The sequence below is a fragment of the Lissotriton helveticus genome, chromosome 9 (assembly GCF_964261635.1).
Source record: "Lissotriton helveticus chromosome 9, aLisHel1.1, whole genome shotgun sequence".
Classification (NCBI taxonomy): domain Eukaryota; kingdom Metazoa; phylum Chordata; class Amphibia; order Caudata; family Salamandridae; genus Lissotriton; species Lissotriton helveticus.
The window spans coordinates 1,022,273,185-1,022,296,159 of NC_136070.1; the positions used below are offsets into that span (position 1 = coordinate 1,022,273,185).

Genomic DNA, 22,975 nt, shown 5'->3' on the forward strand with positions numbered 1-22,975 from the left:
AAAAATCTCTGGACACTGCACCCTAGACCAGAGGCGCCTCGGGCGAGGCTGGCAAACCCACTACTTCAGAGTAGCCAATGATAACTGCCACAACTCTAGTGTGGGGCGGACGAAACACATATACCGCACCTCTTCCAATCAAAACACAGAGTTTTTTGAGGCTACTTTGATCTTTATCCCTTATGCCAAAGGCCATAAGGTGTAACTAGTGTCCGTTATTCTATTTTTGATAATTGTTAATTAACCATTGGGGAACGAAAACGGAGACTCTGATCCCTTATCCCTCCTTTTGATTAATTTCCGTCCTGATTTGAGCCATATACGCCACAGATAGTAAGATCACACTCCAATTCCACCAGAGCCCATCTACCAAGTGCGTCAGATTTAGTCCGTTTTGCCTCCCCCAGAAAGGATGTCCCCAAAATCACTACCCCCCTTACTGTTGACGTTTGGGTAGAACATGCCAAAATATTGAACCCTCCAACCCTCAGCAGCTGCCTCTTCGCCCATGGTGGATGGGTTTCCTGAAGGCACAAAATATCTACGGACTCGGTCTTGACAAACTGTGCCAATTTTGATCTCTTCCTCCAATCGTTTAGCCCCCCTATATTTATTGAATATACATTAAGATTTGCCATGCTTATTGCTAGAGAATAGCCTTACTTTCAACTGAACATCATAGTCATAAAAGAAAACCTTTTCCAAAACAAGTTTACCATTTTCCAAAAACATCAAAGCTGTAAAAAACATTGTACCGCAAATTTTCATTTTTTTCGGCTTTTTTACCCCCTTACCATTCCCACCAGTGCCCCCCCAGGAGAACCCTCCCTCTTCCCCCTCCCACTGGGAGCACTCAGACCTTGGTCTGAGCTAATGATGGTTGTGTGCAGCAGCGTGGAACAAAGGCGCAGCTATTTCTTAAACCCCCACAATCATATGAACCGTATCTTGCCTCCCCCAACCCGTCCCCCCTTAACAGACGAAGCAAAATCCCACTGTTGAACCAATCAGTTCAGATAGATAGTGCACCACACACCAAAAAAATATTCTAAATTTTAGACACCTTGGCGGACTTAATACTCCACCAGTCAGACTATTTAAATCACAAAGAGTCCAGGAACTCCTTTGCCTTAACTTCTGACGAGAAATATATGGTCTTCCCATCTTTCAGTATCTTAAGCTGCGCTGGATTTACTAAATAAGCCTGGGTGTGCTTGTTCTGAAAGGGCTTAATCAGCTGGCGGAGTCTGCACTGCCTCTCCACTGTCGCGTGACAGAAGTCTGGCCTCACGAAGAAAGAAACCCCCTCATTAGATCTTTTAGCATCGGGGCGAGCCTTTTCCGATATGATCTGCCGGAGAACCAAGTTGCCAAAGAATATTAAGACTGCCCTAGGTTTATCATCGCTTCCAGCCCCCCGGCGAGCTCTAAATGGAGTACGATGAATTCTCTGCATTTCCGCAGCCCAGTTCCACTCGGATAGTTCCGGGAATGCTTTTTTGAACAGGTTGATCATGAAGACCCTAATATCTGAGCCCTCTGCCCCTTCCGGAACTCCTAAGACTCGGAGGTTGTTACGCCTCAACGGGTTCTCCATATCTTCCAGTTTCCACTGGATGTGGACAACCTGGGCACACTGGGAATCTACCTTAGAAGATGCTGCTGCGGCTTCTGCTTCGGTTGCCACAATCCGTTCCTCCAAATTAGTGACTCTGTCCCCCACATTGGTGCATGCCTTAGAGAGTTTTCTAACAGCCCCCTGCATCTTACGCATTGCTGCCTGTGACTTCCGGGTGTCCTGCCTAGCTTATTCTCTATGCGTAAGGATGGCCTGATATATGACATCCAACAATGGAGGGTACGATGATGGGGCCTCAGTATTTGGGTTTCCCTGTAGGTGCGTAGCTGAAGAGTGATCCCAGGTCAAATCCCACATCTGATGCGCACGGGTCTCTCCATGGCCACCAGGTCTTTTGGCCATACTGGGGGGGTCCCGTTCTAAATCGCTGTCACTATCCGAATCCAGGTTGCTCCCTTCCTGGGAGCTTCTCTCCTCATCGGACCATTCCGCATCCTCTGTCACCGAGAAGAAGCACTCACTGCTATCTTTCTCTCTCTCTTGCTCCTTACCCCCTTCATCTGTGAGGGTGAGCTAAGCTAGTGGGCAACATAGCGCGATTTCTTTCTCCTTCCCTTTCTCCATGCCGCCTTCAGTCACCAAACATTGTCCTGTGGCCTCCCCCAGCTGTTCATTCAACAGGGGAACAGGAGACGACAAAGTCTCAGTTATCCCCCCGTTATCTAATGCAGCCCCATCAAATTGTTTATCAGTATCTGTACCTGTAACCACCGGGGTACCTGTGGCTGTCTCTTGCCCCCTTGCCTCAGCCTGTTCCTCTGCCCACGCAGCCGCTGACAATGATACATCTTCCTGCCCTTCTACCTCATCCAGGGGGAGGATAGGTGCAGGCCCTCCAATCTCCTTGAGGTTCTGCGCCATTGGTTCCTGGACTAGGGGTTGAGGCGTCTGAGCAACCGCGTTCTTCTGACTCCTTCCCCCGCGAATCAATAGCTCCGAAATAGAAGGGGACTGCCGGGGATGCTGTGTCGTCTGTTTACCTCTCTTGGTCGGCATTGGTGTTTTATCACCTTCACCATATTTCGGATCCACTGTGGACTGAGATGTGTCTTCCGTCCCTCGGTGTACTTGCTCCGAGTTTAAGGGTAAAGCAGGTGCCGCCTGCGCCGCTTGTGCTGCTTGGGCTGCCTGGATTTTCTTCTTTGCTGCAGCTGCAGCTTTAGCTGCTGCATTAGCTGTCGTTTTCGGGGCCATTGCCAGCACGTTAGGAGCAAAGTGCTCCTTCAGCTAAAAAAAGTTAATCGGCAGAGAGATTCTGCCTGCTTCTCCGCCGGCTCGCACTGCCTGCCTCGGCTTCGGTCGGCAGCTGCCACGCCCCCAACGCCACGGACGTCGGACCCAGAGCACCAGCAGCCCGTCCGTGTTCACCGACCGCCTCCACTGGAAGCTCGCCGCTCCGGACCACCAGGGAACGATCAGCATCGGCTCTCCTTCTCTTACACCGGGAGTCAGCCAGGTAAGCCGCTGCTTCTACGGGGGGGGGGGACGGGGAGGGTTACTGCACCTCGCCTCGCCCACGCTGCTGCTTTGCGGCTCCTCACACAGCCGCCATCTTGCTCCTCTCCACCCGCATTTTCAGATGAAATATGTTTCAATGTGTTTTTGGAAACACTTTGGGACTTGTTGCCTACACCATTCAGTATGGCTCTATCGCACATTTTACTTTTGAATATCTTGGAGAAGTTGTGTGTCTTGCCCCGTCGATGGAGCCAGCAATTAATGATTCTGATCAGGTGGTGTCAGAATACTTAAGTCAACATTTTTATACAACTGAAAAATTGACTTAATTTCAATAAGTCCAAATGATCCAAAAACAAATATCTGTGGGGAGTATTTATTATGGAAGGGGACAAATTGTGCACCAGTGGGTATCCTTCAGATATTTTCAGATCTTTTGAAAAAAAAAACACAGCTATGTACCAAAAGGAATTGTCTGGTCAGAAGGTGTCAATCATATGAATTCCACAGGTTCTGTTACTTATGGTTCAGCTCCGTAGGGGGTGCATATGACTAAATATCTGGCCTCTCGCTGAGTTTGGCTATGTACAGGAAATTCCTAATAGCCTTGTATTTTGAGATGATTGAGTAATAGGAAATTTTTCTGTTCATTTTCCAGTATTTTTATTAATTTACAATAAATATGTTTTCGTTACAGGAAGATAGTCTGTCATTTAGTAAAGGTGTAGCATAAACATTATCAGAAGGACACACTGTTGATACCTTAAGACTTCCTGGGAAGCCCTAACTGTGTGAGTGACCAACACCTGTGCATTTCCAAATCTCAGTTACAAAGATTGTCAAAATTAAGAATATCTTGGATAACAAGTGTCTGTGGGAGTTGAGCTGCATAAAAGGTTCAAGGTGGTTCATAGGTTGCAGAGGTGACTCACCTGACATAGTAAATTGGCAGCTATTCACAATGGTTTTCATAGTTATGAAAGCCAGTTTAAAAATACAAAACAAAATATATGAGTCATCAAAATGAGATAAGCATGATTTATCAATAGTGTGGGGTAACCACTTTCAGAACTATGAACATAGCATGCCCTGTCTGTTGGAACAGGGACCACCGGCCCACTTAGGGTAGCATGGCAGAGAGTGGGAAGGCTAAATCAAGAAGGCAATTGCGATTTACTTGCGCAGCATACACTACAACACCCCAGCGCTAACCCACCAAAACTGACACCACACCGTCTTAGTTAAATAGAAAATACAGAGGCTTTATCCTTTGGCATTAAAAAAAAGGGGTGACGTTTCCAATAGTTAGTAAATTAGGGCTTTGGGCATTCCATTTTTGGATTAACTGTATTAATTAGACAGTACATTCCATTGCATTTCCTCATAGTAGTCAAAGAACCAGGTATTTAGATACATTCAACTAGGCAATCAGCAGGTAAGTATATTACACATAAATCAAGAGGTACATGCAGCAGTTTGAACCAAGCAGGTAAGTACATTAAATATTGAATTAGCAGATATATGTATCAATTTGGAACAAGCAGGTAAATACATAAAATTTTTCTATTAGCAGGTATTTGCATCAATTTAAATCAAGCAGGTAAATACATTAAGGTCAGAACTTCAGTGGTTCTATATTCAGGGTGCGCTGTCTCCTCCCGGCTCCTGCGCAAGAAAGTGCTTACAGTTGCTTAACTTCGGGGGGGTCTAGTACCCACTCTCTCTATATTAGCCAGTCACGCTGTCACGAGGGAGAGAGGTTCAACTCAGGGGCTCAGTTCTTGACAGCCCCATCCATCGCAGTTCCCCCTTTCTCTGATACTCTGCTTCTTCAACCCCACCCTCACTTAAGGCCTTTCCCCGATACCTCTGCGCCCGTCCGTCGCCTCTGTCACTCTCCACGGAGCGAGTCTGCAGGGCAGATCTTCCCCTGACCACCCGCTCAGGCCTTACAGCACTTCGCCTGAGGTGGGGATAGGGGCCGCAGCGGAGCCGCGACGCAGACACCACGGAGACCCCACAGCGTGTGGGCCTCCTTGCGCTTTCTCTCCTGCCCTCTGGAGAGACAGGCTGGCAGTTGGTTCGGCCTCCCGAAGGACTGCGGCGGCTTCCCCTCCTCTGAGGAAGCCCCGGCTCGGGCAGAGAGGTGACGCGCTAAGCGGGAGTCCGGTTGCTAAGTGACCCCGCCCAGCGTCTCTCTCAGAGCCTCGCGCCGCTGCTCTTCTCCTCACGGCTTGGCCCTTCTCAGCACCCAGGCCAGCGGCGGTGAAATGTTGGCACTCTCGGCACCTCAGCGCTTCAGTGAGGGGTGAGGGGGGGTCTGATCAGTGCAGCGCTGGCGGAGATGGGCGGTGGATGCGCAGGCAATGTCAACGCGCTTCTGACAAGAGCCAGACAGGAGGTAAGGGCAAAGGTTAGGTCGCAGCCTCACTTCAGGGGTCGTAGGAAGGGTCCCTTGCTCAGTGCTTGCCCTCTCAGCCTACAGCACCCACCCTCCTAAGCTCCCGGGGCAGGAACAAGGTCACTCTCACCAGCTGTCCAAATGGAGCAGTCCTCTTAATGTGGGGACACACTGGGGTGTTGTGCACTCTGATCTTCTCTCAGACAGGGCCAGATCAACAGGTAGGAGGGCAGCACCCCAGACCAACCCTTAGCCCATAGGAACAGTCAAGTTAGCCTGTGACACAATCCCCCTGACGCTATAGTCTGCACTCCAGCCAGCCCAGCAGTGTGAAAAAATGGGCACCCAGTATCCTCCCTGATGTAGCCTGGGCCAAGGTAACTAGAGTGGACCGGAAGGTTCTGGAACCCCCTAATGCTATCCTATGGGCCTGAGATCTGAGGTAATTTCTAGCAGGCGTCCATTTTATGAAGCTCACCCATCCCACCATTTTAGGAAGGCGCACCTGTGCCTCAGCACTGATTGGCAGTGGTGAGGCGCCCGGATACCTAAGGCAACACGAAAAAGAATTGGTGAGAAAAAATGTGAGACAGAAAGAGAGGAAAAAACAAGGGGTGACCACCCAAAAGCTGACAGGTCTAACACTGTCCAACCAAAACTATCTTCTAGATGATAAATATATTTCCCGGGTTGGTAGCTCATGTTTAGAAAGTGTTATTAACCTAGGCAAGTAGCATTGTTTCTGCATATACTGAGGATGGCTGAGGCCTCTTGTGTAATGTCCTCAAACTTTCTACTGAGATGCGTGTTGATCCTTTATAAGAAGAAACATTTTTTGTAAGAAATTTGCTTAGTTCAAACACAGGTTTCCATACAACTGTACATTAATAAAGTCTCACATATCTCAATTGAAATATTCAGGAGACTATAGCAATGGTTTGTTAACAAGTTGTTAAAAGATATATGCTCTACATCTAAGAACAGCATTTTACGTTTTGCCATTTTCAGTTTTCTAATGATGGGAAAGCAAAAGCTAAGAAACAGAAGGTGAAAAGTACAATCCCAACCATCATCCTATACCATAAACCAACTCACCAAATTTCAGAAAATGTAAATGACAGAACATGCACTGCTCCCACACATGTAAAGGTGAGTATCATTTGGTGTGGAAATGTCAAGATTAGGAAGGAAAACATTACTGGTGTAAAAGTTGCCGATGGGTTGAAGAGTTTTTGGTTAATTCTTCATCTCATTTTGTGTAACTAGAGACAAACTAAAGCCTCAGAGATGTTTTAGACTGTGCTTAATCAGAAAAAAAGTGCAGGGTCCAAAGTTTTTCTCGATGGCCCACTGCTGGCACTGCCAAATGCCAAGAAAGCCAAATACCAAGTTTGGCTCATCTTGATTCCACTTTAGGCTTGTGTCCTTACCTCACTCTTGCACATACTTTTTTATCTTCCTGTGACACTGTTTCTTATCTCCCTTTTCCTCTTCTTTCTCACTTATCTGGCGTTCTCTGAGTGGAAGTGTGCTAAAAATTAAGTTCTGGTCTCCATAAAAGGAATGCCAGAGGCCACAACCTGCTATCACCTGTCCAAATTAATCAGTGATTTTAGTACTTCTGTTACTTGATAATACTTGACATATCTTGGACTACATTCCTCTGTCATTATAAGACAACTGAAGTGCCTTATCAAATTGATAGAAATGCTGGCCTTACAGTCATCTCCCTTCTGTTCTTGATTGATGCATAGACTCTGTTTCAGAAATACTGTCAAATTACAACTACTGATTAAATAGGTCTAATATTAATACTGATTTGAAAGCTCCAGGGGTAAAGTCAGGGCAACTAAAGCACACATTTTTTGTATTCAATCAAGGCAATGTGGATCTTCTCAGGCTTTATAGCTAGCAAGCAAGGACTGGCAAGAAAGGTAAAGCTACATACACTATCTCCACTAAGCTCTATTAATTACTAAAGGATCCCAAGCAAAACCCAAAGCAGAAAGGAGAGCTCTGAAATTCCAGCAACCAGAAACTGGCTTTCAGGAAAGCGCATGTATATTCTTCCTTTCCAGTAGAAATTGTGATAGCTACAAAAACTTTGCAGCTAAATTGCTTAGAAAGCATCAAACAGCTTAACATTTCCAAATAGTAGGAGAAAGATCACTGAAAGAGAATTCAGTGAGCTAGAAATATATAAATATATATATATATATATATATATATATATATATATATATATAGTATCACTGACTAGTGAATCAAGCACAGAACTAGATCAAACCTGCACGAGGAAAACCAAATTAAGGGGCCTATGACGATTGCGGTTTTCCGCATCCTCCGGCCCGGCGGAAGCCACCGCCGGACCGGAGGATGCGGAAAAACGGCAGCGGATCCACCAAAGACCCACCGCCACATTAGGATGGCTGGTGGGTCCTGGTTTCCGTCCGCAGCTTTTCCGCCGCGGTTGGCTTACAACCGCGGCGGAAAAGCTCTAATATGGTGGCGTGTCTCTCAGACACTGTCCGCCATAGTAGGAAGGGCTGTAAAAAATGCTTTTTGCGCTGCGGGTTTTCCGCCGTGGAAAAGCATGTGTAACTTCACTGCGGGGGCCCGTTGCGGGCCCCCTGGGTGAAGGGGGGGTGGGGGGTGCACATGCGGGGTACCTATGCTACCCCCCTGCATTTGTATGCAGAAATCGGCAGGCACCGCACGGTGCCTGCCGCTTTCTGCATACAAATGCAATGTATGCATTTTTACCATTGCGGCGGAAGCAGCTTGAAGCCCCACCCACCGCAATGGTAAAAATAGAGGATGTGACCGCCAGGGTGGCGGTCACATCCTAATTGCACAGGAGGGAACTCCGCAGGCAATGCAGAGGTTCCCTCCTACTCTATGGTGGCGGACAGACTCAGGTCCCTCCGCCATCATAATCGGCCTCTAAGTCTGGGACAGGAACTTGATTTTTTTGTAGAAGAGTGACTGCAGACTCTACGGCCCAGACAAAGGAGGCCAGCAAATGTCGCAGAAACAAAAGAAGACGCGAACAACGTAAAAGGCGCAAACAAAAATACGAAAAAGAAAGCGCAGTGACAATAGAAAAAACAGCGTTAAAAGATAATAGTGTTGTCAATTTATCTTCAGTGGTACTCACAAAAGCAGAAGAACAATTACTAGCCCTAGGCCTTAACTACTGCCCAGGCAATGATTTCAATTACAAAAACAACAGTTTGAAAAGAGGGTCTAAGGGCATGTTTAATAACCCTTTAAGAGACACAAGCCCCAGGGGATATACTGCAATTACAAAGAGTGTATATGGGTCAAAAGAGAGGTCAACTGTGTAGAAAGTCTGAGGCAAGACTAATGGAAAAACCTACTAGTGATCAGAAAAAATAGTGCACCAGTGAGTCTTAAAAAGGCGCAAGAGGGTAACTCTAAGGTGTAAAAGGTCCCCATCAGTTTCCACTCTGTACCGCCCTTGTCATCATTTGGGTTCTCCTTATACCCAGGAGAATACGCTGTATGTCACAAGATGTTGATGTGGCTGGCGCTCAACCAATGAGAACTATATGTGTGGGAGGTACCATAAGTCGTAAAGTAAAGGGTAACTGATTAGCAGTGCAATAGTGATAAAGTCAAAAATGTGTGAACTATAAAATTGGAGAGAAATGAGTAGAAGAAGGGATTTTTAATAATATCTCTCAAATCTTCCAAAGTTTAAAAACAGTATCTATTGTGAACAGATTTAACAAAATATCTGTTTATAATGAAGGGTCGGCATGTTTCAGCAAGTGTGGCGACCATTTAGCCATTGCTTTCTTCAGGACCAATAGATTTGCTACTGCAAGATAAAAATATAAACCATATCACCTGTTGGTTCCAGGTAATGATGAATGTCCTCCAAAAGACTGAATAAACATGGTGCCAAGGACAGAATACAAGGAGAAAAAAGAAGAAAACAGTTGTCGACACACATAACAAGATAGTCACTTGCACATCGTACATTTTGTTTGTAGTGATGGAGCAAGGATTTGCACGTAAAGCGACTTGCTCGTACTAATGAACCTCGAATAATGTTAATAATGTAACCAACATGTTCGTTTTACTAATTTTGCTTGCTTATGTGTTTACTAATCCTCATATGCTTGCAAATAAAATGGCTGCTGCTACGCGGGAATTTCTACTGCGCATGCGTCGGTCATACCCATGTGACGTGACGTACTTGCAGTTTTGGAGGGAAGCTGATCGCATCTGTGCATTAGAGCTAAGATGGCTGCTTTGTGTTCTCACATGCAAGAAGATTGCATTGCTGCTTTTGCTAAGCTGTTCGTTCTGCTTAATCCTAAAGCTATAGTTTATTATAAAGCAATGGGTATAGAGTAGACGTTCATGGTATACAGTGTATTCATTTATTCTGTGTTCTAAAACTGTTTATTTTCCATTTCATGGTACATTACAAAATATGGCCTATTGTCCCTTGCTGCACTCCACCTTGCTTGAAACTGCGTCTGCGCGAGATCTGCGAGTTTCCACAGCAGTGACCTTTTAAATCCAGCCAAGGAGCTGACTGAGTGAGAAGATGCTCCTGGGAACGTCACCTACTGAACTTTGGACACATACATTGTTGTATTGAATAAAACATCCATTGTTTGCGAGTGGAAAACTTCATGGGAGCCTGAATTTAATAGGTGGGACCCTTAATTTGAATAGGAGACGGCAACATTTAGAAATATTAGGCGGTGTGATGACCCACCTGTCCTCTTCCATGTTCAATCCAAATTGGGGGTTCTTACACTTGCAACATTGAGGGGTCGTACACTGACCTGGAAAATAGTATAACTAGCATAGGTTTAGCTAGAGAATTTGTCCGACTTGTCCGAATAGCTGACCTGTCACAGACCCAACTCACTCAATAGCTGATCGAGAACAGAGATGCTGCGGAGCACTCTGTCAGAAGACTCGCTGACCCAATCGGGGTTCTGGGACCTTAAGTGCTTGGCGAAGCACTTTGATGGGGAAATTGACAACCCAATTGGGGTTTTGACTGATAGCTGCGGAGAGGGAGTAGCGCAGGCGTTGCAACTGAACTGCGGGTGCTGGTCTCAACTTTCGGTGGTCCTGTCCTGATTCTAATCTGGTCTACCTTGTCCTGATTTCCATACTGCATCTGATGGCCTACTGGCAACTGCATTCCTTGGGGTTTCCTCTGTCCTTTTAAATGACCCGTGGCCAGGGTTGGACTTCACACCGTTCTAGGTAAATATAAATCTGTGTGGGAAACAAATAGTATATTTGTGTCCTTTTCTTACCCCCTTTCAATCTTGCTAAAATCATAATTGCATATGTTCCATTTCTCTCCCCTTCCTTGGTGATAAATAATAAAGTCGTGATTCTTGCCATTTTAGCATGACCCAATTTTTCTCCTATCCTTTAGAATTGAAGATCAAGAACTGTTCATGAAAATATAATTATGTTCCTTTTCTTTACCCTCCCTTTTGAAAGCGATTAAACGGTAACTTCTAGCATGTCCCTTGTTTTCCCCATCCTTTAGAAGTTTTCCTTTCAAATCATATTTCTATAAGTTCATTAAAGTATGTTCCCTGTTCTTACCTTTCCTTTAGAATTCTAAATGGTTGGCATAATATATCTTTTGCATAGTTACATGCTTTTCATGATTCTGGTTATTGATAGCTTGCTTGCTGTAAACCTTTTGCTCTCAACTCTTGATGAAGATTAGATAAAGGTTTTTAAAACTTCTCGAGTCTGTGGTTATTACAAAGAGTGCAATGTTATGGTATTTTTTGACTGTTTTCTTATCTTTAGAACTAACTCCCTGATCCATAGTGATCATTGGTACCAGTGACAAGGATTGGTAAGTTAATGGTATAGGAATCAGTAGTATCTAATAGACTGGTAGTAGAGTGTAGGTTACCCGATTGAGTAAATTATAGTAAATTGAATTATGGGCCCAAGTGAGCATCGATAAAATTATAGTCGGGTGACCTGCGCGCTCTATCAGTATATTTTCTGGTAAGCAGAGGACGGTTAGGGATTAGTTAGAGATAGGGAGGTAGATTGCTGCTAACTGTGAAAATTAAAATTGCTGCTAAATAAAAGTATTGATCGATCAAAAGAAAATTGTTTTGAAATGTTTTGAAATATTACTGATGTGCTGATAAATTGATTTATGTATTAACAAAACCCGTTTGTGACTGTTATATGTTGTTTGGAATCCCCGGAGGCAGAATAGCGGGTGGTAAAGGGAAGTCACATCGCAGTGAGGTCACTTATTCGCAGGAAGTAAGTGCTTGGTTGTGCAGAACTGGAAGCACTATTTAGGGTTTCTGTATGAATGTATGAATAAATGAAAGCAAAGAGTTCGCTGGCAAAACTTCTATTGTGATATCACCTAGTAAGGGTCACACGGAAGGAGTAGCAGATTCGTCTAAGCTTGATTGATAGCAAACGGGTTCGCTAGTGAAACTTTGGCCTTAGTATATATCCCAGAGTGGATGAGTCCGGAGGAGTAGCAGGTTCTCTAATGCTTGCGTGAAGGGTATGCAGAAGGGATCCATCCGCAGTGTATGAAAAGTAAATGGAGCAGATTTACTTGCAGTGAAAGAAATCTTTCCTTTCTAGTCACTCGAGTACAGTGGCGAATATTTAATGGTGTAGATTAAAACAAAGCACTTGCACTTTAAATTACAGAATTAATTTTACCATACCTTGTGAAGGAGGGAGTCAGTTGCGGAGCTGCGCTGACGTCACTCAGTGCTGCGCTGCTATTGGTCGAGACAGCGGGCGTCTAGCTGATGTAGAATTGTAAAGGAGAGGTGAGCCCAGGAGCGTGGGAACTTGTCTCACGAGAAAATCCGCGCACTCATCGGTTGAATTCATTTGAAAATCGCATTTTGGTTGGTTGCAGGAAAAATAAAAGACGCACTAGTATTGGAAGTGATATGTAAACAAAAGTTAAGGTGATCTTTGACTTTTATAAAAATATATGTGGTATCCAAGCCATCCAGAGATTAGACCTGATCAAGATATCAAGGTTTTGCGAGAGAACAGTCGATAAAGGTAGACCTCTCATTATGCACGGAAGTAAGAGAAAATTGTCCCTTGTAGACAAAGTAAAGAATTACTTTAAGAAAGACAAACCAATTAAAACTAGAGAAGGAGTCATTATTTCACCACCAAACACTCCCGTATCATTTATGATGTTTGATAGAGGTTATCACTGCTGTGTATGGTTAGAGAACTGGATGGAATACACTAAGGATGACGGAATTTTAGCATTTCCCTTAGAAGGTACATTCAATGGAAGGATTTTGTTCAACCTGAGAACCAGAAAGAATGATTTACATCCCAGACCTAGGTTAACGCAATATGAGGCATTAGAGGAATGGGAAATAGAGGCTTTTGAGCGAGACAGACCCAGAATTGACAAAGGATTGAGTCAATTCTATCCTAAGGTTCAACGAGAAACTAAAGACAAACAAAGGAAACGATGGAGACAGAACATGCTAGTTGAAGGATTATATCCTGTACTAACATTAGGAGAGCCCACGGGAGGTAAAATAACTGAGAAAACGAAACACTTAATGACCAGTGGTGAATCAGAGGATGATTATTTAGGGGGTTTGTAAATGAAGAATCCACCACCTTATAATGAGGAACCTTGATCCCAGAGTGCAAGGAACCCATTTGTAAACCCAAATTACAATGAGTGACCGAGTATGGTACATCCAAGTGCCCCAGGTTTAAACCCACCCTTGATTCCGCAAATAGTACATGAAATGTCCATGGAAAGGGTCCTACAGGACAGAGAACGAGAGGCTTTTTTCAAGCAGAGGACTGAGCCGATTCAGAAAATTTCCCAGTTAAATACAAGTCCTGAAGCTTTGACAATTCCAGTAACTATTGGCCCAGTTGTTCCTTTGTACGGAGATAAGCAAGGTAGTCCAAAAGCTCCAGTTATAACTACATCAGTAGTGCAGCCGAGGAAAGAGCCCTTGGTAATAGATGACCAGGCAAATGAATGTGAATCAGTAATTTCATTAATGGACTTACCAATAAGGGAATCAGAAGGTAGTTCAATGAGAAAGAACACTCCTTTTCATCTCGAGAAGTCCAGATAGTCATCTTCTGGTACAAGAAGTACCACAGTAGTGACCACTGAAGAAATAGACAGATGGACCCGAGAAATAGAAAGACCCAAAACTCAGCCCAAACCATTAGATATATATAAACTAAGAATTGAATTAGAGGAATTGATGGCTGGGAATGTGGGATTGGACTGAATACTCTTAGTGAAGATGAATTATTATTCATTTGCAAAAGCATTACCCGGAATACAAGAGTGTACCATGAGAAATTAATGGACACTGCAGCTAGCATGGGAATTGACATTGGCAAATCTAAAGTGTTGCAAAAGCCATACCGAGCAGAATTCTCTGACAAAGATTTAGAAAACATGAACATGTCAGGAAGAATGGTACAGATAAGAGAATTACTAAACCTGATGCAAAAAAAAATGGAAAGCCAGGTGGGCTAAGAAAAAAGAAGAGCTCGTTCAAAACAAATGACTTCTGAATATGTCTTAAAAGAAGCAGAAAAGGTGGAAAAAATTATATCCTATGCGAGAAGTGCCAGGTGGAGGTTATGTACATGTGCCATGGTCCAGACAGGAAATTGTGTCCTTTACAAATGACTTCCCAAAATTGCACGAAAAACCTGTAGATTGGTACAGGCAGGTCGAAAGATTTGTGAAAGTTTCCAAATGCCTAATGAAAGATCTAGACAGATTTTTTGACATTGTAGTTCCCGTAGTTTTGTGGACAGAATGTAAAATTGCTGTTGATTGGCCTAGTGAAGAATACCCCAGAGACCCAAAGACAGGGGCACCTTACGAGGATGTCATGAAGAAGTATAAACAGGTGATACTGTACCTGAAAGGAAAGGTACCAGTAAAGGAAACTGACTGGACTAGTATCGATAGAACCACTCAGAACCGAGATGAAACTGTTCATTCATATTATGAACGTCTGTTACAAGTGTTCAAGACGTACAGTGGGCTGGACAAGATCGAAATGAAAGACATGACCCATTTCATTTATAGATTCGTGTTAGGGTTAATACTTGAGATTTCGCAGTGGATTAAAGACAATAAAATCTGTTGGCAGGCCAAGCCAATTGACAAAGTCCTTAAATATGCCAAGTATTGTGAAGACGACCTAGAAAATAAAGGAAAAGAGTTGAAAGAAAAAGTCATGTGGGCACAGGTAAAATTAGCAGAGCACCAAGAACAGCAGTTAAGCAAAATGACCAGATACCAGAGTCAGGGCCCCGGGAATGGGGGTTAGCCGAAGGGAAAAATGAGTAAAGAAGAGGCCAGAAAAAAGTTTCCCTGCCATGGGTGCGGAAAGATGGGACACTGGAGGGACGAGTGTAAGGCTGTGCAGAATGGTAATGTGCAAATTAATGATTTAAATCCACAGACGCAGAATGAGGAACCACGGAAGACCCAGCAGCAGGTGAAACAGAATCAGTTGCCTCGTGCACCTAGGCCAAATTATAGGAGCAAAGCACAGCAGGGTGAAGACACCACAAGTTGGGAAGGAAGGGAGAATAGAGATGCAGCAACTTCACAATTTCTGTTAAATGACACATTCCTCTGTGACGGACCTTACTGACGGTGCCTGAGGGGGAGGGGGAGGAGTGCGTGCTTGGCACCTCCTTGCCGGTGGACCAGTCAGGACCATACATTGAAGGAAAGGTTGAAGGAAATGATGTCACCTTTCTGTTGGACACTGGTGCTACCCATTCTACTGTGAGAACAGTGGACGTTCCAAACCTATCCCTCTCGGGAGAAGCAATCCAAGTAGTGGGTGTTTCTAATAAACTAATTAGTACCCCAGTTATAGAACCTATGGAAGTTAAGATAGGGAACCTTAAAGAAATATACACAGATTTGTTGTCTGTGATTCAAGCCCTGTGAACTTATAAGGACGAGATTTGTTGTGCAAAATGAACTCTACCATCTTTTGCCCTCCAAATGGTGTTGAAATCCAAACCCCAGATGAAGATGGAATTGACAAATTAATGTTAGCAAGACCAGAGACTGAAAATAAAAAGCTGACAATTCAAGACTTACCAGAAAAACTTCAACAGACAGTAAAACCAGAAGTATGGGATTTTACTGCAAAAGATGTAGGATTAATGGCTAATGTTGACCTAATTAAAATAGCAATAAAGGAAGATGCAGTTTACCCAAATACTCGACAGTACAAAATTAGTGCAGAAGTGAAAGCAGAGGTTGCTATAGAAATCAAACGGTTGCTAGACGCAGACATTTTACAAGAAGTATTGAGCAGTCCTTGTAATTCTCCCATAATTGGCATAAAGAAACCGAGTGGTAAGTACAGGGTCATACAGGACTATTTACCTGGAGTCAAGTCTGCACAAGTAGCTGAATTAGTTGCATTGGCAAGAGCATGTCAATTTGGGAAAAACTGGAAAGTAACCATATATACTGATAGCCAGTATGGTTACGGGGTTGTGCATGACTTTGGCCAATTATGGATGCAAAGGGAGTTTCTGACGGGTACTCCAATCTGAAATGGAAATTATGTACAGGATTTACTGGAAGCAATCAAGTTACCAAAAGAATTGGCTGTGGTCAAGTGTGCTGCTCACAAATCTGGCAACGACAAAGTGACAGCAGGTAATCGATATGCTGACCAGTTAGCCCAACATTGTGCAAAATACAAAATGGCTATTAATACAAAGGTTGTGCTATGATACGCATATTTAGACAGGCATGGTTCAACTCGAGATTCAGAAACATAGCAGAGGCACTCTGCCAGAGGTGTCTGGTTTGTCAGCAATTTAACCCGGGAAAGAAAACGGTAGTGTTGCCAGAGAAAATCAGAAAGGCAGAGGGCCCTTTTATAAGACTACAACTTGACTTTATTCAGTTACCCCCTTGCCGAGGAATGAAGTACGTTCTTGTCATTGTCTGCCTGTTTTCCAAATGTGTGGAAACTTATCCCACACGCAGGAATGATAGCATCACAGTAGCTAAATTGTTCTTAGGGAACTTATACCTCGGTACGCTTTTCCAGTGACAATTGAATCAGACAGAGGAAAGCATTTCGATAGTGAGATTATAAATCAGATTTGCGCAGCATTCAAAATTACGCAAAAACTGGGGGCGTGGCTAGCGGCTGAACATGGCGGCTGCCTAGAGGACCAGCTCCGATCACGAAGCGGCCTCTCCGACCATCCGCACAATGATCCGTGACTGACTCTGACCTCAAGCGGAGGTATCAAAGGCCCGGGGCCGGGCGCTACAGGCGGCAGAAAACCGGAGAACAATCGAGTGCCGGGGAGCCGTGTTTCGTCCGAGTGGCGGTGAGCCCGGAGCACAGGCCTGGATCCCGGGACACCTGTGGCCAGCGCAGCCGACCGGAAGTGGGCTCTGCTCGGCGGCGTTGGACCGGAAGTGCCATGACTGGCGGAGACCTCCGCGGCGGACCCGGCGAACTACACTGTCGGCGCTGGCTGTGGGGGCGCGCCGCACCGAGGACTCTGTGCTGCCAGGAGGGCTGGGGTGGCGGACGGCCAACAGGGGGCTGAGGTGCCTGGCGAGACACACTGCCGACCCTCCGATTCGGCCGGCGGGGAGATCGAGACCCGCGGGGGCTGCTGAACACCTGAGGACCTTGCCCCCCCCTCCCTTCCCCGCCTCTCACACTCAGTGCGCTACGAAGCGCCGCTGGCCGCCCGGTTTGCGTCGCTTGGACGCAAACGTTGGAACTGTGCCTGGCCGCCCCACCGGTGTGTCGGGGGCCCGCTGTGGAACCGGGGGCCCGAGAATTGGAGGCGCTGACGGCGTCGTTTGCTTGTGGCACACACACGGTGCGTGGCGGTCAGTAGGGGCGCCGCACCTGCCAGAAACAGTATACTGCGGCCGTGTCACCGCTGCTGACCGGGAGTTGGTCGCCACCCACATCAGGCTGAGTAACCCGACTGCAGTGGGGACGGACTAGTGCCCGAGGTTTGCCTCTCCATATCCGACTCCTCCATCCGGCTGGCTCGAGGTGCTGTGCGGCGGACGCTATGGCTGGCAAGGGCGCCAAGGGCGGCACGACCCAGACTCGCATAGAACGCTACACCAGTGACAAACATGCCTCCCCTCTGGCGGACGGGCGACACCCTTCCACGAGGTCGTCGGACACTGCGGGGCCAAAAAAGGCGACCCTGGACGACGTGATGCGAGCGCTCACGCAGGTACAGACTACGGTGGGTTCCATCTCCACGGAAATTACCCTCATTCGGGCGGACCTCCACAAAATAGCCGAAAAAGTGGGGTCTCTGGAACTGGTTACAAGGTCCCTGGTGGAGGATGTCTCGGAGCTCCAGACGGCGATGGAGGCGGTCACGGCTGAGAATAAAAGGCTGAAGGAGAAACTGGATGACCAGGAGGGGCGCTCCAGGCGGAACAACGTCCGAATTCTTGGGGTTCCAGAGTCGGAAGGAGTTAGAGCGACGGACCTCTTTGTAGAGGAACTCATCAAAACGCAGCTTAAACCAAAGGGACTCTCGACGTTCTTCTCGGTCGAAAGGGCGCACAGAGTGCCAGGTGGCCAGCCTAAACCGGGAGCCTCCCCTAGACCGATCTTGGCGAGGCTCTTCAACTTCCGCGATAGGGATGCCATCTTACAGGCGGCGCGGGTGTCTCCGCCCGTTAAGATTCAGAACTCCACCGTGGCATTCTTCCCGGACTATACAGCAGAGGTGGCGAGGCGGAGAAAGACGTTTGTGGATGTCAAAAAAGAGCTCAGGAGACGGGAGATCCAATATTCCATGTTGTTCCCGGCTAGGCTGCGTGTGGTAGCAGAAAACAGGACGTGGTTCTTTGACAATCCAGAAGTTGCCCGGGACTGGTTGGACGGCTGGCGACCAGCCTCCCAGCCCCAACGTCGGGGACGAGGTGCCAAGGACAAACAGCTGGCGGATCATGGCGATGTTCGTGAAGACGACCTGGAGGCCGGACGAGGCTCACCACTCATAGACATTGCTGATGCTGAACTGGAGGTCGATTCTTAGTGGCCCGGCAGATTCGAGACTCACCTTATACTAAGGCTGTTGCCTGTGCTGCCATGGCCCCTGGGCTGAGGGCCTCTGCGGAGGGTAAGAGGGGTCGCTGACTTTGGAGTATTCCTCACCCCCAACGAGCAAGTAACTTTATACCTTTTCATGGGTGGGTTTAAGCACTCTGCTAAATTGGGGCGGCGGGCAGTTCTAAGTCCGTGTGGCAGGGAGGCAGGGAGGGGGGGAGTTATGGGTAGGGGGGGTTTGTTCCGAATTGCTGGTTTGTATTGTTTGACTCTGCTGATTACACTGACATCCATATTAGTCGTACCGTGCCTGGCTGCACACGCCAACCGGTCTGGTAATGCCTCACTACCACTGGGCCAACCACTGCTTACACATGCGAGACACCACGGGGTTGGGTACACTCTGGATGCGCCGCTGCCGAGCCTTACGGGTCAGGGCTTCCCATCTGCAACTTCTCGATGGCAGGACTGTCACACTCCACTCATGTGATCGATGATCCCGGGGCGGGACCTGTGCCACCGTTGCAGATCATGTCTTGGAATGTCAGGGGTCTGGGGGATAAGGTGAAGAGGGGGCTGGTTCTTCAACACATTCGGCAGCTCCGCTGTGACCTGATCCTCCTCCAGGAGACACATTTGGTGGGTGTTGCGAGCAAGGCTCTAGATAGACGGGGATATCGTATGATAGCACACTCGGACTTCACTACGGGGTCTCGTGGGACTGGCATTTTACTTAAAAACACATCTCGATTTATTCTGCAGACTACTAAGATTGATAGTTATGGTCGCTTTGCAGCAGCCTGTGGACAGTGGGAGGGAGTCTCCGTCAATGTAGTGTCAGTATATGTTCCGCCGGCGTTGCATGCGACGGCGCTTCCGGACCTGGGAAGGTTCCTCCTGGAACTCCCTGACGGAGACTTAGTGGTGGGGGGTGATTTCAACGCGCTGGCCCATGGTTCGCATGATAGATTCCCGACCCGGACACAGGCGCCTGGCCTATCCAGGTTTAGTGAGTTTATTGAGGCGCAGGGACTGGTGGACATTTGGCGACACTTACACCCCGAAGACCGGCATTACTCTTATTACTCTGCCACACACGACTGTCTATCCCGTATCGACTACTTCCTTACACTGGCAGGCGGCCGACTTACGGTACAGGATGTGCGGATACGACCCCGGGGTATATCAGACCACTCACCCTTGACTATGTCCATGTCCTGTGCAGTGATATCCCGTAGGAGAATGTACCCTGTCTACCCCGGCTATCTCAAGATTCCCCACGTCCGTAGAGACCTGAAGAAAGCCACCAAGCTCTACTTCGCGGAAAACTCGGGCTCAGTGCCCTCCCCCACGACCTTATGGGAAGCGTACAAAACGGTGTTTCGGGGTCAAGCAATCGCAGCGATAACGCGACACAAACGCGAGCAAAAATCCAAACTGCTAGCTCTGGAGCTCCAACTGGAGCGAGCTAACGAGGCCCATATGGCGCACCCGTCGGACGATACACGTCACTCACTCCATCTCAGCCAACAACTACATGACGATCTCCTCAGGGGACGGACAGTAGAAAACATTACGTCGACCGCGCAAAGGATCTATGATGTGGGAGACAAAGCCAACAAGCTGCTGGCTTGGCTTGATAAAAAAAGTGTGGGAAGCAGACATATTCTACAACTGCAGGATCCAGAGGGGTCGTATCACACACGCCCCTCCGAAATTGTTGAGATCCTGGCCGACCACTATCAGTCGGTCTACACCCCACTCGCAGCGGTTACCACTGAGGCGGCGACGGCAACGCTGCGGACTGTGCCGGTCGCCACTTTAACGCCAGAGGCGGTGGCTGAACTAGAGGCAGACCTGTCCGAGGATGAGCTCGGAGCGGCGATTAATGCATTATGCACGGGTAAGGCACTTGGCCCTAATGGCATTCCAGCTGAGTGGTTCCAAGCGGCAGCGGGCACCTTGTGCTCACCGCTGCTGGCCATGTTTGAGGAGTGCCGGGAAGCGGGGATTCTGCCCCGGGATCAGCGGATAGCGACCATAGTAACTATCCCGAAACCGGGTAAATCGCCCACGGACTGCGCGTCCTATCGCCCAATCTCACTGCTCAATGTGGAAGCCAAAATACTGGCGAAGTTAATCGCAAACAGGCTGACCCCGCACTTGCACGATCTGATCCATCCGGATCAGTCGGGTTTCATGCCGCACAGAAGCACGGCGCTCAATCTCCGTCGTGTACATGGGGTGCTGGCGCGAGCCCACTTGCTATCGGAACCGGCGGCCATTCTCTCGTTGGATGCCAGAATGGCCTTTGACATGGTGGAATGGCAGTACTTATTCGCGGTTCTGGCTCGTATGGGCTTTGGCCCCAAATTTATCTCCTGGGTCAGACTGCTGTACACAGAGCCGGTGGCGCACGTGGCGGCCAATGGCCACATCTCGCGAGAGATCCCCTTGGCCAGAGGAACGCGTCAGGGGTGCCCGCTGTCCCCCTTACTGTTCGCCCTGGTGTTGGAGCCGTTGGCTACAGTCATTAGGACTACTCCACTACTGAAAGGGATGACGTGGGGTGGAGCTTGGGAAGACAGGATCTCCCTGTATGCCGACGATATGCTGGTTTATCTGTCACAACCAGAGATGGGCATTCCTCATTTATTGGCAATTTGTGATGCGCACGGCATGCACTCCGGGTACCTGATCAACTGGACGAAGTCTGTGGTCTATATACTGAAAGGCCCGGCACCGCTCCTCCCTAGTAGCTGCCCGCTGGTTATAGCCCATACCTCCTTTAAGTACTTGGGCATTCAGGTCACTGGCGACGCCAATGCGTTCCACGACCTTAACTTAACGCCACCCCTTAACCGTCTACGGGCGGATGTACGACACTGGAAGACCTTGCCCCTCACACTGCTGGGGCGCGCGGCGCTGTTCAAGATGATGGCGCTGCCGCGTTTCCTGTATGTAGTGGAAAACACCCCAGTCTTGATACCGCCGTCCTATTTCCGGAGGGTGACGGCTTTGGTGACCGAATTGCTGTGGGGCGAACGTCCGCCCAGAATAGCGCACGTTAAACTCAATCGTGGGTGGTATGATGGGGGTATAGCCTTACCGAATATGGAGCTTTACTACTGGGCATCACAGCTCAAAGTTATTAATTCTTGGATACATGCCCCTCAGGATGACCCGGCATACTTCTCAGACAGAACGCAACTGGGAACTCACAGCTTACTGGCCCCGCTTTACACGCCTCACCTCGTGAAGACACTACTTGGCCCGACTAGGCACACAGTCGTCCTATGGCACAGGGCACTGACACGGCTTAAATGGAAGGGCGTCATAACCAAACTCACTCCACTGTGGGACACTAAACGACTTGGTTGCCTCAGGTCCAGTAGGGGCTTTACCCAGTGGGACACTATTGGCATCTCGACGGTGGGAGACCTTTGGACCTCTGCTGGCATGATCCCTTTTCAACACTTGCAACAACAGTATGCACTGAGCTCCACTGAAACTTACAGGTATATACAAATACGTCATGCACTTATGACGGTCATTGAGCCGGGATCCATAGTACCGGAGTCCTAGCCTCTGGAGGACAGACTTCTCACGGACTACATGCTGACACGAGCGACATCACTCACATACCGTAAGTTGTTGAACAATTTACCCGATCCCCTACAGCGACTGAAAGAGAGGTGGGAATCTGAGTTAGGCTCCCTGGATGAGACTGAATGGAATACCGCCCTAGCGTCGCCGCGAGAGGCGGGTGTATCAGCCCGGTTCAGGTTGATACAACTTAAAGTACTGCATAGGGTCTATTACACCAGGACCGCACTGCACAAAATGCACAGGGCGGAGACCCCGTTTTGCCTTAGAGGGTGTGGGGAGGAGGGTACTTTGCTACACACGCTCTGGGACTGTCCGAGTGTCTCGCCCTACTGGCAGCAGGTCATGCGCACCATTTCCCAGGCCCTTGACACATCACTAACCCCGAACCCTCGCTTGTGTCTTCTGCACATATGGGAGGGGACAGATCTGGCACGTCGGAAACAGCAATGGGTCACGATCGGAACTATGGTGGCCAAACGCGACATCGCACAAAGGTGGGGAGTAGCCGAAATACCTACGTTGGCTTTGTGGTGTAGAACTATGGATAGGCTAATGATGACTGAACATGCTGTGTACAAAATGAGGGCTAACCCACGCAAATAGAATGCACTTTGGATGGCGTGGAATAAATATAGGGGGGATCTGTGCGAACCACTATCAGAGGATGAGGGCGACAGCTCGGACGATGACGAAGAGCTGGAGGGTTAGGCCTGTGGGTGGAGGGCGGTTGGCCAATGGGGATAA

General features: G+C 47.6%; 1 pseudogene; it reads left to right on the top strand.

The window, feature by feature from the left end:
* Positions 1-3,225: 3,225 nt before the first annotated feature.
* LOC144783359 (mitochondrial inner membrane protease subunit 1 pseudogene) lies at positions 3,226-3,715 on the top strand (annotated as a pseudogene).
* Positions 3,716-22,975: the final 19,260 nt, after the last annotated feature.